The sequence below is a fragment of the Esox lucius genome, chromosome 12, assembly GCF_011004845.1.
Source record: "Esox lucius isolate fEsoLuc1 chromosome 12, fEsoLuc1.pri, whole genome shotgun sequence".
Lineage (NCBI taxonomy): Eukaryota > Metazoa > Chordata > Actinopteri > Esociformes > Esocidae > Esox > Esox lucius.
The window spans coordinates 2,968,645-2,981,274 of record NC_047580.1 but is presented as its reverse complement, the minus strand read 5'-3'; the positions used below and the strand labels follow the sequence as shown (position 1 = coordinate 2,981,274).

General features: G+C 37.5%; 1 protein-coding gene across 2 annotated transcripts in view; it reads right to left on the bottom strand.

Moving 5' to 3' along the window:
* Positions 1-12,630, bottom strand: part of cacna2d3a (calcium channel, voltage-dependent, alpha 2/delta subunit 3a) — a 691,437-nt gene that overhangs the window by 398,980 nt on the left and 279,827 nt on the right. The gene's annotated exons all lie outside the window — the stretch shown is intronic.

The following is a 12,630-nucleotide window of genomic DNA, read 5'->3' as shown; positions in this document are numbered from 1 at the left end:
CATGGTGTACATACAGGTAGGTCCGAAAATATTTGGACACTAATACAATATTCATAAATGTGGCTCTGTATGCCACCACAATGGATTTGGAATGAAACAACCGAGATGCAATTGAAGTGCAGATGTTCAGCTTTAATTCAAGGGTTTGAACAAAAATATTGTATGAAACATTTAGGAATTGCAAACATTTTCATTCACTGTCCCCTTATTTCAGGGGCTCAAATGTAATTGGACAAATTAATACAATCATAAATAATATTTAGATTTTTAATACTTCGAGAATCCTTTGCAGGCAATGATTGCTTGAAGTATGGAACGCATGGACTTCACCAAATACTGGGTTTCCTCCTTTTGTGATGCTTTGCCAGGACTACTGCAGCTCTCTTCAGTTGTTGTTTGTTCATGGGTCTTTCTGCCTACAGTTTTTTTCTCAGCAATTGCATGCTCGATCAGGTGATTGACTCAGTAATTGCATAATATTTTCCTTAAAAATATTTTTAAGCCGAATACTTATTTGCCTTAAACTCATGGGTTGCTTTTGCAGTATGTTTTGGGTCATTGTCGATCTGTAAAGTGAAGTGCCGTTCAATCATCTTTGCTGAAATTGGCTGAATCTGAGCAGACAATATATTCCTATACACTTCAGAATTCATCCAGCTGCTTCTATCTTCTGTCACATCATCCATAAACACTAGTGGCCCAATGCCATTGGAAGCCATGCATGCCCATGCCATCACACTGCCTCCACAGTGTTTTACAGATGAAGTGGTATGCTTTGGATAATGGGCTGTTCCAAGCCTTCTCCATACTTTTTTCTTTCCATCCTTCTGGTACAGGTTGGTCTTAGTGTCATCTGTCCAAAGAATGCTGTTCCAGAACTGGGCTGGCTTTTTTAGATGTTTTATGGCAAAGTCTAATCTGGCCTTTCTATTCTTGAGGCTTATGAATAGTTTGCACCTTGTGGTGAACCCCCTGTATTTGATCCCATGAGGTCTTCTCTTTATGGTAGATTTGGATAATGATATGCCTGCTATCTGAATACTGGGGTTTTTCTTTGCCATGCAAAGGATCCTACAATCATCCATCACTGTTGTCTTCCGTGGATGTCTAGACCTTTTTGTGTTGAGCTCACCAGAATGTAAAACTGTTGATTTGGCCACTCCTTATGTTCCTGCTATCTCTCTGATGGATTTTATATTTATTTTTTGCAGCCTAAAGCCCATTTTTGCAGCCCATTTCACTTGCATTGTGAGCTCCTTCGACCGCATGTTGTGGGTTCACAACAGTTTCCAAATGCCACACCTGGAATCAACTCCAGACCTTTTACCTGCTTAATTGATGAAGGAATAGCTCACACCTATCCATGTAACTACTTTTGAGTCAGTTGTCCAATTACTTTTGGTCCCTTGAATAATAGGGGGCTACATATTAAAGATCTGTAATTCCTGAACACTTCCTCAAATTAAAGCTGAGAGACTGCACTTTAAGCCCATATTTATTATTTATCTGTAACTTTAATATATTCTGGGTAAGTGCCAAAATAACAAAACTTGTGTCAGTGTCCAATTATTTCTGGACCTAACTGTATAAGCACTTTAGTGATATGTAAAAAGCTTAATTAAAATGATTTTGATTGAGTTGATTGTATCTATAAGAATCTGATCACATCCAGAGGAAGAGGAAAAGGTTCAATTCTCCTTCTAAACCACCCATTTAAATACATTCCCACTAATACAGACATTAATTCAATCTGATCATAGGAACTGGGGTGAAATGTCTTAGAATTGAATGTGTATATGTGTGTGTGCATGTGTGCACCGATTACAACAGTGTAAATTAGCCAGTGTATAAATTAGAGTTGAAATGTACTTAATATCTCAAATTAACGAGGATTAGCAGGGATGGTCTTAAATGGTAGAGAACAAGGAGAGATAGGATGAGTGGAGAGAGGGGAAGAAGCGATAAAGAGGAAGAGAGGAAAAAGCGACGAGAGGGCAGAAAAAAAAGGTAAAAGAAGCACATGTTGTGTCTTTCTGTATGTACAGGTTTCACGAGTACCAAAAACTTAAGCCAGCATAATGAATCAAGGAAAATGTGAATCACCATGAAGAAAAAAAGTTGTTTTAAGCTTAGCTTAACAGGGTTACATTTAGGACTGAGGTTAGGGTTTTGGGTTTAAGGTTAAGATCAGGTTTAGGGTTTAAACACATTTTGGGGTTCCTTTGAAGATGGTAAATGTTGTTGGTCTGTGTGAAATGCCTCCTGTTCCCTCCATGTGGCAGAAAGATTGATCTTCAGCTGGCAATGCTCCACCTGTGATTCATCTCTCATAGCAACCAGCACTATGTTACTATAGATTTAACCTCCCATTTCTCACACCCACTGTCATAGTGTTTATGAACTACAGGCATTCACACACACACAAGCACACACTGAGGTAAAGAGGGGCTATGATGGACTAAGAGAGTGGGAAGAGAAGAGAAGAGGAAGGGTAAAAGAGGAGAGTGAATTTGCTCTATTTCTTATCCTTTCTCTCTCTTCTATCTCTGTTTTTCTCTCTTACTTTCTCTGTCATTTTTAGTCAACTCAATATCTGTTGGGATAGTGGAAAGACACAAAAAGTAAATCAATATTGACATTGAAAGACTGTAATAAGGAAGGTTGTATTACTCCCTTACTAATTATAATAAGCATGTTAATCAAGTGAATTAAAACACTTGATTAACAATTATTTAATTGAAACAATGAAATAATGAAATGGTCCTGGTTCATCTGTTTCTGTTTTACTTTCATAATCTTCGCATGTCTTTTGAGTTTTGGGGAAAAACATTTCCTGTAGATGTTATAGTGTGTGTAGAAGAAATCAAGTTCTCTCTTAACCTCTCTCAGAGTGAGCACAACCTGTCCATTCTAAGCAGCCAGATCTGCCAGTAATGACCGATTTCAATGGTCAGGCAGTGCTCATTTTGTCTGTGCCTCATCAGTGTTTTCCTGAAATGTTCTATCCGTCACAAATGTTCTGATAGACAACTGCATTAAATTGCATTAACATGGCAAGTGAGTGTCCTTGGGTGGTCCAGCAGTCTAAACCTCTACTAAACAGGCTTCCTCTGATGTAGATGGGTTCCAATCTGACCTACTGCTTTTTCAGCAAAAACTCTTCTCTGTCTTTTACCACTTTTGTTCTACCAACAAAGAATATTATGCTTGAAAAATCTTTGAAGCACCATGGGAAAGGCCAGCAGTAAAAATAATAAATGACAAAAGTTGGACATTCTAGTAAAATCTGAAATATTTAATGAAAAGTCAACTCAAGAAGTATTTGCGCCATTCATGAAATTGAGCAAAAGTTACTGCAAAAACTAAACAACACACCTTTTTAGAAAAGGAAAGAAAAAGTTGCTATGGTCTCTTAATTTTTCCGGAGCTGTACTTTCATTACAACACAATCATTTCTCAAACTGAAAACATTTTATTTGTTTCAAAAGTACTGGCCCCCGTACTATCATACAATTTTTTGAAGCCTCCTTAGGAGTGGAAAACTGTACTGAGCTTCCTCAAGTTCTAGTCAGGTGAGACAAAAATAAAATGTTTCACCATGCAAACCGTTGGCATCTTTGTTGACAGGTGTGGACTGCATACAAGAAAAAGCACCTGATATCCACAGTAAAATATTATGGATTATGCTTTGGGTCTGTTTTGCTACTAGTGTTCCAGGGGTTCTTGTTTAGATTGGCGGCATAATGAATTCCAGTGAGTACCAGGATACAGTACCCGTCAAGAGTCTGGATACACTTCCCGTGGTGTCCAAACTTTTGAATGGTACTGTATCATGGTACAGTACTTACTGGAATTAATTGAATGGGTATGTGTGACCAAATGTTTGACTTCATGAGTTCATTGTAAGAAAACATTACACATAAAAAGGTATACATGCATTTCAATTGTAACAATGTGTAAATAGTTAGGCAAGAATGAATGACATGGAAAAATAGAGATACATAACGGTCATTTTTACAATGTTGTAAATGCTGTATGTTGCACTTTTCTGAACTAGTACAGTAAGCAATGAAAACGGCTGCTGCCAGGCAGGGTTGGGTAGGTTACTTTTGAAATGTAATCCGTTGCAGTTACAAGTTACTTGTCCACATTTGGCTTGAGTAACTATTTCTGGATTACTCAAACTCTGTAACATAATCTGAGTACTTTTAATGACTCATATGAAAAGGCATTAGAAGACAAATATAACCAATTGAACACCTTTTGCGGGATCAATCAATGTTAGAGTTAACGTAGCCTAGCTGGCCAAAAAAATCTCCAAACAGAGCGCTTATGGTTTTGACCATAAAGCTGTATTTTGGTGTCATCACACCAAAATACAATCTTTCTTGGTCTACCTGACCTTGGCTTGGTATCAAGAGTATCAAGTTATTGAACAGTACTGACTGGCATCTGCAAGGCTTTGGATGTTTTTTTATATAATTTTCCATTTTTATAAAGTTCCATTACCTTGTTGCACTGGTCTTTTGACAGTTATTTTATGCTTCCCATGGCTCAGTATCTAACCTGCTCAATGCATCCATGTGAGAGCTAACAAACTCAAATTCACCTTTAATTGCCATTTTCAGGTGTGTCACCTTGTGTGTATGTAACAAGGCCAAAAATCCAACGGTATGTAAACTTTTGATCAGGGCCAATTGGGTGATTTATTTTGTCATTATGATTATAAAAGGAGCCTAACAACTATGTGATAATAAATGGATTAAAATGATCACTATCCTTAAATAATAGACAGTTTTTTTGCATGATCAGTCATATTTTCAAAATCAATGCCAAAATGTCAATTTCTGTCAGGGTATGCAAACTTATGAGCACAACTGTACATCCACATATTTTGATCAGGTTTTATTTGGCAATTCATCGATTCATCATTCATCTTCACTTAGCTAGCTTCTGTTTCCCTGAAGGCATTATTCTCGTGTCCACCAGTATAAGCCCCTCCCTTGTAAATAATTGGATTTGTGATGTCAATGGGTTACTGAATATGACGTTAACATGGGTTAACGTGACATTACTGAAAACAATATTTTTCCCTCCGCTTTGCAACAAAAATGCTGTAGGTATTCCCCTAGCCTAGTGACTTTTTAGGACTGGTTTAAGAGGCTAGGGTTCAAATGTTTCAAACCTTTTAAAACATTTAATTAAAAAGTCAAACATGCAACACAAATGATTTAACACACCTATTATTTTTTCAGTTGAAGTAATCCAAAAGGTACTCATTTCTGTAATCTGATTATAAAATTCTGGCTGTTAATGTTATGGATTACAGTTAGTGTTTTTTGTAATCCCTACTACTGTACAGTTGACAGTAGTATACTCTAATTACATTTTCTGTCCAAAACTGGATTTTCTCTCCATTGTTGATGTTTCCCTACAAGAGGTCTCATCAATAAATGTTACCATGATGCCTCCTCAGTTTGTCATATAAAATAGATTAAAAAAAATTGGGAGGCGGAACTTCCGGTTTGGTATGTGGAGCTTCCTGTGTGACGTATGCAGGGGTGGGACTTCCAGCGTTTTAATAGGTTTATCAAAAATGCCGTTTTCAGGAGTGATAAATATAACAACAACTTCGCAATTCCATCCATCCAGATACTTCATAGGTAAACAAATAATTTATGTATAATTAACTAAGTTTTAATTAATTAATGGCTAAAACTACTTATGTATAATTAAAATGATTTTTTAAACGGTAGTAGTGTGATTACAGTGGACACGCCCCCCAGGGGATCCCGGCCACTATATAGGACTTACGATCTACCATCCCATCAAATAGCCTGCAGATCCGTGGTAAAGTTTACTGTAAGAGATGAAGACTATCTATGAATCCCACACCTTACGTGGCAATAGGCATTGCCATTAGATCCAAATTAATCTCCATCACACATAGACTATAATGCATTGATTGAGCAGATTAAAATATTAAATCCAAAATCAGATACACATCACATACCATAGACTCAACTCCATTGAATTCAGGTCCTTTTGATGCATTGCACATAGATTATACATCGCTGTTTGATCAAATTAATGAGTTAATCCCAATGCATAACTTAGAATGACCAGTATCGAGTCCTTCACCCATAGCCTGAGGGGCGTTGGATGATGAAAATGAGTTAAGCCCAGAAGTTTATTTTACTTATACAACCATCACATAGTCCATTACACAGACTATGAAGCATTAATTTATCAAATTAAGGAATTCAATCCTGAGCCAGTCGTGTGTCTTCTTACAGCCATATCCAGAGCCAGCTCCTTTAGAACCACATGCTTCCCATTCAAGTTCACATATTGGACAACAGGGAAATTATGTTGATTGAAATATGAATATTGTTTATTGTAATAAATTCAAAAATATTGAAATCCAACAGCATTTCATTTTTACTCACATGAACGAAATGTACGATTATTCAGGTTTTTAAGTCAATGTATTAGGTAAGCTTACAGAACTGTTAGAAATAGCTCCTCTCTATGCTGAGCCTAGAGATATACTACAGCTTGAAATTCAAGGACATACTATTCGATAAAATATTTCTCATGTTTTGGTTAATGGGATGCAAATTTTTTGGCTATGATAGAGTATCTTGTACAGTCCAATCTAAGCTAATAAAACCTTAGAACTGTGCAAGTGGTAAGAAACCAACAAGATGGTAGCAAGAGGAAGGATCAAAGTCTGATGAAATCTAAAATAATAAAGAGCAAAAGGGCCCATCTTATTATCCCTCAGAATTCAAACAATTTATGTTAGGCCATATGCTTGGGACATTTGTTCTTTCCTGGGTGTACCAATACTGAGGGCTTACAGAAAGCTATTGATTTTCAAAGGGGTGAAGGTTTATCCATTTATCAAGCTGTTGCTTTCTCTGATATAATCAAATTTGAAAGCTTACTAGGTATCAAAATGGTGGTTCTGTATCAGAGTAGACATGATTCAGCCATCTTGAAATTCCAGAACACACTTACCCCTCATCCACAGATGCTGTATTTGTTTGTACAAGACAATCATTATTACGGTATTACCTTACATTAAGGGTTTCATGAGTACTCCTTATGCGTTTACGTCCTGTCACATAGGCCATACCAAACGCGGTGGGCATTCGTGTTTGTACAACTACTCCATTTGCATTGATGCAGATTGCCCATATCAGCCCCAGCAGCTTACAAAGTGTTGTGATTGTAACCGTATATGCCACTCAGCTTATTGCTGTGAAAAACATGCCATGGTTGCCTCATGGCATCCAGTGGCAGCCAAATTTGCTAGCTGGTATGACATCAACAAGAAGTGCCCATTATGTCATGCCAGTAACAGCCTTAAAAATTAATAATCCCAAACCACATAAATGTGCCATAAAGCGTTGCCCAATATGTAAAGGGCTTTTGGATGACGTTGGTCTATTTGAAAAGTCCCATGAATGTTATATTCAATCATTGTTAGAAGAGAAGCCATCGGGAAAAAAATAATTATGATTTTGAGACTAGACAAAATGACCCTTCAGGCCTGCCGGTATATGTGTCCAGCATGACCTTCAAAAAAAATTATCGGCTAAGGGAGAAGATTGTGCCTGACTATTTTTAAACCACTTTAGGAAGCCCAAATATAGGAAATATACATTAATTGCCCACAATTCACAAGCTTATGATTCCTACCTTCTTCTGAGCCCCTTGGTCACACAGAGCATGACTCCCGACTCTTATTACCCAAGGAAGCAAAGTGTTGTGTTTTGTGGATCAGACTTTTGATCAGCGATACACTGATAGTTTAAGTTTATTGCCCATGAAACTGTCTCAAATGCCAGAGGCTTTGAGCTTCCAAAACTCAGGAAAAGGCTGTTTTCTTAATAATAATTCTTGAGAGCCCTAGTTGTAGCCAAACCTAAAGAACGAAAGTCTGTCTTGGGACACTGTTCCTCTGATCTTATTTTAACTGTGTGAGATTGCTCTGAATCTTTTCAAGGGGCTCATCCGGCCAGGAACAATTTAAGAAATGAACGAGACAAAAGGCTGCCATCAAGCTATTTGCAGACAAAAAGATAAGTATTAAAAAGAAAAGGCGAGCCATACAGCAAACAGGTGGATTCTTATTACCATTATTAAGTGTGGCAATCCCAATAATAACTAGTCTAATCTCATTCAAGAGTAGGGGCTGATGTCTAATAAAATGTATTTAGTGCCTCAACATCAGCTGGATAAACTTAAACAACATAGACCAGAAAATATTAGACAAATGGCAGAAAGAGACCTGGACTCGAGTATGAAGGAAGTATTGAACATGAAAGGAACTAACCCTTATGATAAGGCAAAGAAATACTACTCTTACATAGGTACTCTGTTGAAACAACATTAAAATGACATGGGAAATTTGACCTTCTCCCTGACAGAAAATAATAGGATAGAGTACACGAATCCTGTTATTTCAGGACCCCTTCCTCCAAACGTACAGGGTCATGATATTCAGCTCTGGAAAAAATTAAGAGACCGCTCCTAATTTTTCTTAAATCAGCATCTCTACATGTATGGCAGCCATTCCATTCCAGTGTCTGTTAAATTCCAACACAGGCACAATTCATTTTACTTAATTAGGTACTGATTAGGTGATTACCTAAACCAAATCTAATTTAACAAGTAAAAGTATAAAAACCACTGCTGTGGTCATCGATTCGAAACAGGCTCCTAGGGGCAGGGTTGAAGTCATGTAAAGCTTGAAAAAAGTCATTCATTAATGAGAAGCAAAGGAGAGTCAGGCGGAAGTTTGCAAAATACCAGAAGAATTGGACAGTAGAGGAATGGAGTAAGTTCATCTTCTCTGACGAGTCACATTCTCAGCTTTACTCAACACCTGGTTGTCTAATGGTTAGACGGAGACCAGGAAAGGCCTACAAGCCACATTGTCTCACACCCACTCTGATATTTGGTGGAAGATCAGTGATGATCTGGGGATGCTTCAGCAAGGCATCGGGCAGATTTGTCTTTGTGAAGGACCCATGAATCAAGCCAAGTACAAGGTTATCCTGGAAGAACACCTGCTTCCTTCTGCTCTGACAATGTTCCCAAACTCTGAGAATTGGTTTTTCCAGCCGGACAATGCTCCATGCCACACAGCCAGGTCAATCAAGGTGTGGATGGAGGACCACCAGATCAAGACCCAGTCATGGCCAGCCCAATCTCCAGACCTGAACCCCATTGAAAACCTCTGGAATTTGATCAAGAGGAAGATGGATGGTCCCAAGCCATTAAAACAAAGTCGAGCTACTTGAATTTTTGTGCCAGGAGTGGCATAAAGTCACCCAACAGCAATGTGACAGACTAGTGGAGAGCATGCCAAGACGCATGAAAGCTGTGATAAAAAATCTGGGTTATTTCACCAAATATTGATATTGATATTCTATAACATTAGGATTTTGTTGTTGAAAAATGAATATGAATTAGTTTTATTTGCATTATTTCAAGTCTGAAAACAGTTATTTTGGTTATTTTGACCAGTTGTTATTTTCTACAAATAAATACTCTAAATGACAATATTGTTATTTGGAATTTGGGAGTAATGTTGTCAGTAGTTTATACTATAAAACAAAACTGTTCATTTTACTCCAACACATACTTATGAATAGTAAAACCAGAGAAACTGATCATTTTGCAGTGGTCTGAAAAAGTGGACCTGCAAGCTATAGGTCCCGTGATCGAATCTCCACAGTAAAAAAATTTATGCATTTGGATTTGTTATGAATAGTGGTTTTCAGTGGTCTGAAAAAGTGGACCTGCAAGCTATAGGTCCCGTGATCGAATCTCCACAGTAAAAAAATGTATGCATTTGGATTTGTTATGAATAGACAAAAACTACGGTGGCTAAAACCTTCAGTATCTACATAATAGTAAGCCTAAACTAAAACTGTTTATGGTTGTATTGCTGTTTCTGTTGGATTTTCAAAGTTACACATCTGTGCATGCTTTTGGGGGGTAATAATATAGGCTTTATCAAAACCCCTTGGGCAGTAAAAGAGTTGGGGTTTCCACTATTCTCTCATCTTTTCACTTGACACTTGAGAAAGTCAGTTATCGTCACCTATAGTTATTGTATCAATGTCATTCACGAATGAATGAAAAACATTTTTCTGTGCCATGAAATGAAAAAGCGTTGGCCGTGAAAAGCTCATCCTCAGTCTCGCTAGAAATTGTTCAATTCTTAAGACTATTCCTAGGAAGTTAGTAGATACTAGCTAATATGCTGTTGAAACGGCCAGTGGCATAAGGCACAGTTCATAGATGCTATTTGTGGTGGAGATAAACTTAATAAGAAACGTTAGTCAGTTTAACACAATGTCTAATGGTGTCTAGACACTGGCCTAAAGAGCAGCGCCCTGGCCTAGTGTTAAAAGACAGTAGATCTCACGTGGGAGACCCAAGGTCGAATCCAGTGAGCAACAATATGTATTAATTTTAACTGTGGGCCGGCTGAATTAGGCTTGTCTGGTTCCTTTTCTGGTTTCCAGAGCTATAGATGAAGAACACATAACAACAGACATGTTGGAACATATTCCTTCATGTAATCGAATTTTTGATGAATAAAATAAAAGCATCAAAAGGAAGAGCTGGCTGGAATGACAAGGGTGATTTAATCCTAAATGGAAACATAATCAGAGGATCTCACGTGGTAGATTTGGTCAAAAACGTAACTGCCTCACACAAAATAACCGAAGACCGGCGACCTGTAGGCTGGCTACCTTTTCTTCAACCCATAGCAGCCATTAAAGTACCGTGCATTGGCAGATACAAAATCTTAAATTAAATCCCTCCAAAAGATACACTACTGTTAAAGATGGTATTATATAAAGCTACGTCGTCATCAAATACACAAACATTAGCTACATAGCCAAGCTCCTATGACACTATTACCAGTAGTAGCTAAAGCAGCTGCTATATCTCTGTAGAGCTATTTCGATTAACCTAATAATTGGGTATCCTACATGTGTGGATCGACACTACTACTACTACTACTACTACTACTACATAGCTGTACTAACTAAGCTAGCTGTACTGGAGCTAGTAAATGTGAACTCTCAGCATTAAAACGAAACAAAGTGTACACGCCCACAAGCACCTAGCGATGAGTGAATCAAGCGAAAAGCTTGAAAAAAAAGCAGGAGGACATCCACCATAAAATCCTCGTCAGCTGCGGCTATCAAGCAAAATATGTCTTTTGCTCTTGTTAATTTGACTCTTAAATCCCCATATGGAAAATAAATGTATTTTAAATGTATTTTTTAATACATTTGGAAAATATATTCCTGAATACATTTGGTAAATATATGTCAAAATGTTTGAAATTGTCCGCTTAAATATATTTATAAAAAATGTATTTAATAAATGTTTAAAATGCATGTCTAAATATACTGTAGCATAGGGCTGGCTGTGTTAAACCTGCAACCCTATGTTCCACAGTCAGGCGCACTAACTACTATTCCAAAGAGGATTATTTCATTTGGAGGGGCAAGTAGTGGTCTTACCAAGTTTGCTAGAGTACGCAAAAATATATTTGTGACCAAAAGATACAATGTATTTTGTTAATGTATATCTATAAAATGTGTTTCAACACCTAAATGTGATATAATCAATACTTCGATAATTACATTTCATCTTTATACTTTCACAGGATCTGAAAAATGCATTTGAATATGGGCTTCAAAATAAATTTTGTCATGTATTTCCTATATTCCTTTTCTACATTTTTGACGATGAAATACATTTGTACAAATCTGAAATGTATTTATACATTTAAATACATTTCAGAGTAAAAGGTTGTTTGCACCCGGTGGAGCGGCTGAGGGGTCAATGGAATCCATAGCACCTCCTGTATCTTTGTTAAACAACCCTGTGGCAAGTTGCTTATTCAGTGTATCTACAGTAATTCAGTAAACAATCCAAAATGTCTCTGTAGGGGTACAGTACGTGGAGTTGCTCTGGCTGATAAGTCGATCGTCTAATGTCACATCCACTTGCGAGAAGATGGTAGCCAAGGGCTAATTAATGAGAGCTACCTTGGCATCCAAAGCAATAGTGCCATCTTTCTTGGTTACTTGGCTGGTTAGGTGTAATATAGTATTATTCAAGTCCAGATACAGTTCTCTGTGGATGAAAAATTATATTCCAGGGCTGAAATCGGCACGATCTCAACATAATTTGCACTATCTTGCGTTATCAGTTGTACCCATTTATGGGCCATACAGACAGATTTTATTTATCTTATGGTCTGTTCCGCAAGAAAGTCACAACTTTATTTACCAGAGCTAGTTGGTCTTTGCTGTCACCCAGCAGCAACTCTGAGATCTTATTCAGGGTCTTCATGATGGAGTTTGATTATTTCAGCTCATTTAGAAGAACCTCTGAAATTCCACGAATCCAAGGTGCTTCAACTTGAAATCCCAAGGATTTCAGGGCTTTGGTCAATGTAGGTATGAATCGATCAGACCACAGTCGCTCTTCAGAATTGCAGTTTAAGTAATATTTGTGACAATCATAGAGGCACTGATGCTGCCGCTGGCTTCCATGGCCTGTAAGACAACCGTTGCAATCCCT